The sequence below is a fragment of the Aristolochia californica genome, unplaced genomic scaffold (assembly GCF_029961685.1).
Source record: "Aristolochia californica isolate CCGP_79_NKW_82.1479 unplaced genomic scaffold, dmAriCali1.0.hap1 SCAF_8, whole genome shotgun sequence".
In the NCBI taxonomy this organism is placed as follows: Eukaryota; Viridiplantae; Streptophyta; class Magnoliopsida; order Piperales; family Aristolochiaceae; genus Aristolochia; species Aristolochia californica.
The window spans coordinates 25,232,055-25,240,141 of NW_027182279.1; positions in this window are offsets into that span (position 1 = coordinate 25,232,055).

The window sequence follows — 8,087 nt, forward strand, 5'->3', positions numbered from 1 at the left end:
TTAAACATGTTGTGGATGCAAGTAACCTAATGACCCAAAAATTTCACAGAGTAGAAAAAATTAAATTCTCAAGTTAACGTGTGGTTGGATATTTACCAGAGCCAAACAACCCACTTTTTGCCTAACCTTAAAAATCACAAAAAACGTTTTGGAATTATCTCTCTCAGTATTTTTGCATTTCCATTTTGGAAGTTCAAATTTTTTTTCAGATCCAAACTTGAGTTTTCACTGTGCCATTTTTCTTGTCAACAAAAAAGATATAAGGCAAATAGATCGCAACAAAATGAAAATTTTAGAGTTTATGTATGCAAAAAAAATTGAAAATAGTAATAAATTTAAGTGAAGAAAATTATTTCATGCACTAAAAATTAACTCCAAAGTTATGTTATCCATGTTTTTGAAATTCCACTAGTACAACCCCTAATAGCTTGGTGGAATTTTATAGGAAAGAGACTTCTAACTGATCCTAACATGTTTTAAATGTGGTGGATATGCATGCCAGAAACACGTTGAGGTTTCAAGTGACATAAGGATCGAAAAATTTGAAGGAGTTGAAATAATTAAATTCTCAAGTTAACGTTTGGTTGGATATTTATCAGAGCCAAACAACCCAATTTTTGCCTATCCTTAAAACATCAAAGATACCTTTTGGAATTATCTCTCTCAGCATTTGTGCATTTCCATTTTGGATGTTAAGATTTTTTTTTCAGATCCGAACTTGAGATTTCACTCTCCCAATTTTCTCGTAAAAAAAAAGATACAAGGCAAAGAGATCGCAACAAAATGAAAAATTTAGAGTATATGTATGGAAAAAAATTTGAAAACTATAATAAATTTAAATGAAGAAAATTATTTCACGCACTAAAAATGAATTCCAAAGTTTTTTGATCCATGTTTGGGAAATTCCACTAGTACAACCCCTAATAGCTTGGTGGAATTTTAAAGGAAAAAGACTTCTAACTGATCCTAACATGTTTTAAAAGTGGTGGATAAGCAAGCAAGAAACATGTTGAGGATTCAAGTGACTAATGATCCAAAAATTTCAAGGCGTAGAAAAAATTAAATTCTCAATTTAACGTGTGGTTGGATATTATCCAGAGCCAAACAACCCACTTTTTGCCTATCCTTAAAAATCATAGATACTTTTTGGAATCATCTCTCTCAGCATTTGTGCATATTCATATTGGATGTTCAAATTTTTTTTTCAGATCCAAACTTTAGTTTTCACTCTCCCATTTTTTTCGTAAAAAAAAAGTTATAAGGCAAATAGATTGCAACAAAATGAAAATTTTAGAGTTTATGAATGCAAAAAAAATTGAAAACTAAAATAAATGTAAGTGAAGAAAATTATTTCACGCACTAAAAATAAACTCCAAAGTTTTGTTATCCATCTTATGGAAATTCCATTACTACAACCCCTAATAGCCTTGTGGAATTTTGTAGGAAAGAGACTTCTGACTGATTCTAACATGTTTTAAATGTGTTGGATATGCATGCATTAAACATGTTGTGGATGCAAGTAACCTAATGACCCAAAAATTTCACGGAGTAGAAAAAATTAAATTCTCAAGTTAACGTGTGGTTGGATATTTACCAGAGCCAAACAACCCACTTTTTGCCTAACCTTAAAAATCACAAAAAACGTTTTGGAATTATCTCTCTCAGTATTTTTGCATTTCCATTTTGGAAGTTCAAATTTTTTTTCAGATCCAAACTTGAGTTTTCACTGTGCCATTTTTCTTGTCAACAAAAAAGATATAAGGCAAATAGATCGCAACAAAATGAAAATTTTAGAGTTTATGTATGCAAAAAAAATTGAAAATAGTAATAAATTTAAGTGAAGAAAATTATTTCATGCACTAAAAATTAACTCCAAAGTTATGTTATCCATGTTTTTGAAATTCCACTAGTACAACCCCTAATAGCTTGGTGAAATTTTATAGGAAAGAGACTTCTAACTGATCCTAACATGTTTTAAATGTGGTGGATATGCATGCCAGAAACACGTTGAGGTTTCAAGTGACCTAAGGATCAAAAAATTTGAAGGAGTTGAAATAATTAAATTCTCAAGTTAACGTTTGGTTGGATATTTATCAGAGCCAAACAACCCAGTTTTTGCCTCTCCTTAAAACATCAAAGATACCTTTTGGAATTATCTCTCTCAGCATTTGTGCATTTCCATTTTGGATGTTAAGATTTTTTTTTCAGATCCAAACTTGAGATTTCACTCTCCCAATTTTCTCGTAAAAAAAAAAGATATAAGGCAAAGAGATCGCAACAAAATGAAAATTTTTGAGTATATGTATGGAAAAAAATTTTAAAAATATAATAAATGTAAATGAAGAAAATTATTTCACGCACTAAAAATGAATTCCAAAGTTTTGTGATCCATGTTTGGGAAATTCCACTAGTACAACCCTTAATAGCTTGGTGGAATTTTAAAGGAAAAAGGACTTCTAACTGATCCTAACATGTTTTAAAAGTGGTGGATATGCATGCAAGAAACATGTTGAGGATTCAAGTGACCTAATGATCCAAAAATTTCAAGGAGTAGAAAAAATTAAATTCTCAAGTTAACGTGTGGTTGGATATTATCCAGGGCCAAACAACCCACTTTTTGCCTATCCTTAAAAATCACAGATACTTTTTGGAATCATCTCTCTCAGCATTTGTGCATTTCCATTTTGGATGTTCAAATTTTTTTTTCAGATCCAAACTTTAGTTTTCACTGTCCCTGTTTTTTTGTAAAAAAAAAGTTATAAGGCAAATAGATTGCAACAAAATGAAAATTTTAGATTTTATGATTGCAAAAAAAATTTAAAACTATAATAAATGTAAGTGAAGAAAATTATTTCACGCACTAAAAATAAACTCCAAAGTTTTGTTATCCATCTTATGGAAATTCCATTACTACAACCCCTAATAGCCTGGTGGAATTTTATAGGAAAGAGACTTCTAACTGATTCTAACATGTTGTAAATGTAGTGGATATGCATGCATGAAACAAGTTGTGGATGTAAGTGACCTAATGACCCAAAAATTTCGAGTAGAAAAAATTAAATTCTCAAGTTAACGTGTGGTTGGATATTTACCAGAGCCAAACAACCCAGTTTTTGTCTAACCTTTAAAATCACAAAGATTTTTTTGAATTATCTCTCTCAGCATTTGTGCATTTCCATTTTGGATGTTCAATTTGTTTTTCAGATCCAAACTTGTGTTTTCATAGTCCCATTTTTCTAGTCAACAAAAAAGATATAAGGCAAATAGATCGCAACAAAATGAAAATTTTAGAGTTTATGTATGCAAAAAAAATTTAAAACAATAATAAATGTAAGTGAAGAAAATTATTTCATGCACTAAAAATTAACTCCAAAGTTATGTTATCCATGTTTGGGAAATTCCACTAGTACAACCCCTAATAGCTTGGTGGAATTTTATAGGAAAGAGACTTCTAACTGATCCTAACATGTTTTAAATGTGGTGGATATGCATGCCAGAAACACGTTGAGGTTTAATGTGACCTAAGGATCAAAAAATTTGAAGGAGTTGAAATAATTAAATTCTCAAGTTAACGTTTGGTTGGATATTTATCAGAGCCAAACAACCCAGTTTTTGCCTATCCTTAAAACATCAAAGATACCTTTTAGAATTATCTCTCTCAGCATTTGTGCATTTCCATTTCGGATGTTAAGATTTGTTTTTCAGATCCAAACTTGAATTTTAACTCTCCCTATTTTCTCGTAAAAAAAAAGATATTAGGCAAAGAGATCGCAACAAAATGAAAATTTTAGAGTATATGTATGGAAAAAAATTTGAAAACTATAATAAATGTAAATGAAGAAAATTATTTCACGCACTAAAAATGAATTCCAATGTTTTGTGATCCATGTTTGGGAAATTCCACTAGTACAACCCTAATAGCTTGGTGGAATTTTAAAGGAAAAAGACTTCTAACTGATCCTAACATGTTTTAAAAGTGGTGGATATGCATGCAAGAAACATGTTGAGGATTCAAGTAACCTAATGATCCAAAAATTTCAAGGAGTAGAAAAAATTAAATTCTCAAGTTAACGTGTGGTTGGATATTATCCAGAGCCAAACAACCACTTTTTTCCTATCCTTGAAAATCACAGATACTTTTTCGAATCATCTCTCTCAGCTTTTGTGCATTTCCATTTTGGATGTTAAAATTTTTTTTTCAGATCCAAACTTTAGTTTTCACTCTCCCATTTTTTTTTTTGTAAAAAAAAAGTTATAAGTCAAAAAGATTGCAACAAAATGAAAATTTTAGAGTTTATGAATGCAAAAAAAATTGAAAAATATAATAAATGTAAGTGAAGAAAATTATTTCACGCACTAAAAATAAACTCCAAAGTTTTGTTATCCATCTTATGGAAATTCCATTACTACAACCCCTAATAGCTTGGTGGAATTTTATAGGAAAGAGACTTCTAACTGATCCTAACATGTTTTAAATGTGGTGGATATGCATGCATTAAACATGTTGTGGATGCAAGTGACCTAATGACCCAAAAATTTCACGGAGTAGAAAAAATTAAATTCTCAACTTAACGTGTGGTTGGATATTTACCAGAGCCAAACAACCCACTTTTTGCCTAACCTTAAAAATCACAGATACTTTTTCGAATTATCTCTCTCAGCATTTGTGCATTTCCATTTTGGAAGTTCAAAATTTTTTTCAGATCCAAACTTGAGTTTTCACTGTGCCATTTTTCTTGTCAACAAAAAAGATATAAGGCAAATAGATCGCAACAAAATGAAAATTTTAGAGTTTATGTATGCAAAAAAATTTGAAAACAGTAATAAATGTAAGTGAAGAAAATTATTTCATGCACTAAAAATGAACTCGAAAGTTATGTTATCCACGTTTGGAAAATTCCACTAGTACAACCCCTAATAGCTTGGTGGAATTTTATAGGAAAGAGACTTCTAACTGATCCTAACATGTTTTAAATGTGGTGGATATGCATGCCAGAAATCTGTTGAGGTTTCAAGTGACCTAAGGATCGAAAAATTTGAAGGAGTAGAAAAAATTAAATTCTCAAGTTAACGTGTGGTTGGATATTTACCAGAGCCAAACAACCCACTTTTTGCCTATCCTTAAAAATCACAGATACCTTTTGGAATTATCTCTCTCATCATTTGTGCATTTCCATCTTGGATGTTCAAATTTTTTTTTCGATCCAAACTTGAGTTTTCACTCTCCCATTTTTCTTGTCAACAAAAAAGATATGAGGCAAATAGATCGCCAAAAAATGAAAATTTTAGAGTTTACGTATGAAAAAAAATTTGAGAACAATAATAAATGTAAGTGAAGAAAGTTTTTTCACGCTCTAAAAATGAACTCCAAAGTTTTGTTATCCATGTTTGGGAAATTCCACTAGTACAACTCCTAATAGCTTGGTGGAATTTTATCGGAAAAAGACTTCTAAATGAACCTAACTCTTTTTAAATGTGCTGGATATGCATGCCAAATACTTGTTGAGGATGCAAGTGACCTAATGATCCAAATATTTCAAGGAGTAGAAAAAATTAAATAAACAAGTTAATGTGTTGTTGGATTTTTACCAGAGCCAAACAACCCACTTTTTGCCTATACTTAAAAATCACAGAAACTTTTTGGAATTATCTCTCTCAGCTTTTGTGCATTTCCATTTTGGATGTTCATATTTTTTTTTTCAGATCCAAACTTAAGTTTTCACTCTCCCATTTTGCTCTTAAACAAAAAAGATATAAGGCAAATAGATCCCAACATAATGAAAATTTTAGAATATATGTATGGAAAAAAATTTGAAAACTATAATAATTGTAAGTGAACAAAAAATTTTCACGCTCTAGAAATGAACTCCAAAGTTTTGTTATCCATGTTTGGGAAATTCCACTAGTACAACCCCTAATAGCTTGGTGGAATTTTTCGGAAGAAGACTTCTAAATGAACCTAACTTGTTTTAAATGTGGTGGATATGCATGCCCGAAACATGTTGAGGATTCAAGTGACCTAATGATCCAAAAATTTCAAGGACTAAAAAAAATTAAATGCTCAAGTTAACGTGTGGTTGGATATTTACTAGAGCCAAGCAACCCACTTTTTGCCTATCCTTAAAAATCACAGATTCTTTTTGGAATCACCTCTCTCAGCATTTGTGCATTTCCATTTTGGTTGTTTAGATTTTTTTTTTCATATCAAAACATGAGTTTTCACTGTCCCGTTTTTGTCGTAAACAAAAAAGATATATGGCAAATCGGTTAAAACAAAATGAAAATTTTAGAGTTCAAGTATGAAAAAAAATTGAAAACTATAATAAAGGTAAGTAAAGAAAAACAATTTCACACACTAAACATGAAGTCCAAAGTTTTGTTATACATGTTTGGGAAATTCCACTAGTACAACCCCTAATAGCTTGGTGGAATTTTATAAGAAAGAAACTTCTAACCAATCCTAACATGTTTTAAATGTGGTGGATATGCATGCCAGAAACATGCTGGGGATGCAAGCGACTTAAAGATCCAAAATTTCAAGGAGTAGAAAAAATTAAATTCTCAAGTTAATGTGTGGTTGGATATTTACTAGATCCAAACAACCTTGTTTTTGCCTATCCTTAAAAATCACCGATACTTTTTTGAATTATCTCTCTCAGCTTTTGTGCATTTCGATTTTGGATGTTAAATTTTTTTTTTTTCAGATCCAAACTTGAGTTTTCACAGACCCATTTTTATCGTAAACAAAAAAAGATATAAGGCAATTAGATCGTAACAAAATGAAAATTTTAGACTTTATGTATGCAAAAATATTTAAAAACTATAATAAATGTAAGTGGAGAAAATTATTTCACGCACTAAAGATGAACTCCTGCGTTTTGTTATCCATGTTTGGGAAATTCCACTAGTACAACCCCTAATATCTTCGTGGAATTTTATATGAAAGAGAGTACTGACTGATCTTAACATGTTTTAAATGTGGTGGATTTGCATGCTAGAAACATTTTGAGGTTGCAAGTGACCTAATGATCCAATAATTTCAAGGAGTACAAAAAATTAAATTCTCAAGTTAACGTATGGTTGGATATTTACATAAGCCGAGCAACCCAGTTTTTGCCTAACCTTAAAAATCGCAGATACTTTTTGGAATTATCTCTCTCAACATTTGTGCGTTTCCATTTTGGTTGTTAAGATTTTTTTTTCAGATTCAAACTTGAGTTTTCACTCTCCTAATTTTCTCGTAAAAATAAAGATATAAGGGAAAGAGATCGCAACAAAATGAAAATTTTAGAGTTTATGTATGCAAGAAAATTTTGAAAACTATAATAAATGTAAGAGAAGAAAATTATTTCACGCACTAAAAATGAACTCCAAAGTTTTGTTATTCGTGTGTGGGAAATTCCACTAGTACAACCCCTTATAGCTTGGTGGAATTTTTTTGGAAAGAGACTTCTAACTAATCCTAACATGTTTTAAATGTGGTGGATATGCATGCCAAAAATATGATGAGGATTCAAGGGACCTGACGATTGAAAATTTTGAAGGAGTAGAAAAAATTAAATTCTCAAGTTAACGTGTGGTTGGATATTTAACAGAGCCAAACAACCCACTTTTTGCCTATCCTTAAAAATCACAGATACTTTTTGGAATTATCTCTCTTAGCATTTGTGCATTTCCATTTTGGATGTTCAAATTTTTTTCGGATCCAAACTTGAGTTTTCACTCTCCCATTTTTCTTGTCAACAAAAAAGAGAGAAAGCAAATAGATCGCAAAAAAATGAATATTTTAGAGGTTATGTATGCAAAAAAGTTTAAAAAAAATAATAAATGTAAGTGAATAAAAGTTTTTCACGTTCTAAAAATGAACTCCAAATTTTTGTTATCCATGTTTGGGAAATTCCACTAGTACAACCCCTAATAGCTTGGTCGAATTTTATAGGAAAAAGACTTTTAAATGAACCTAACATGTTTTAAATGTGGTGGATATGCATGCCAGAAACATGTTGAGGATTCAAGTGACCTAATGATCCAAAAATTTCAAGGAGTTAAAAAAATTAAATTCTCAAGTTAACGTGTGGTTAGATATT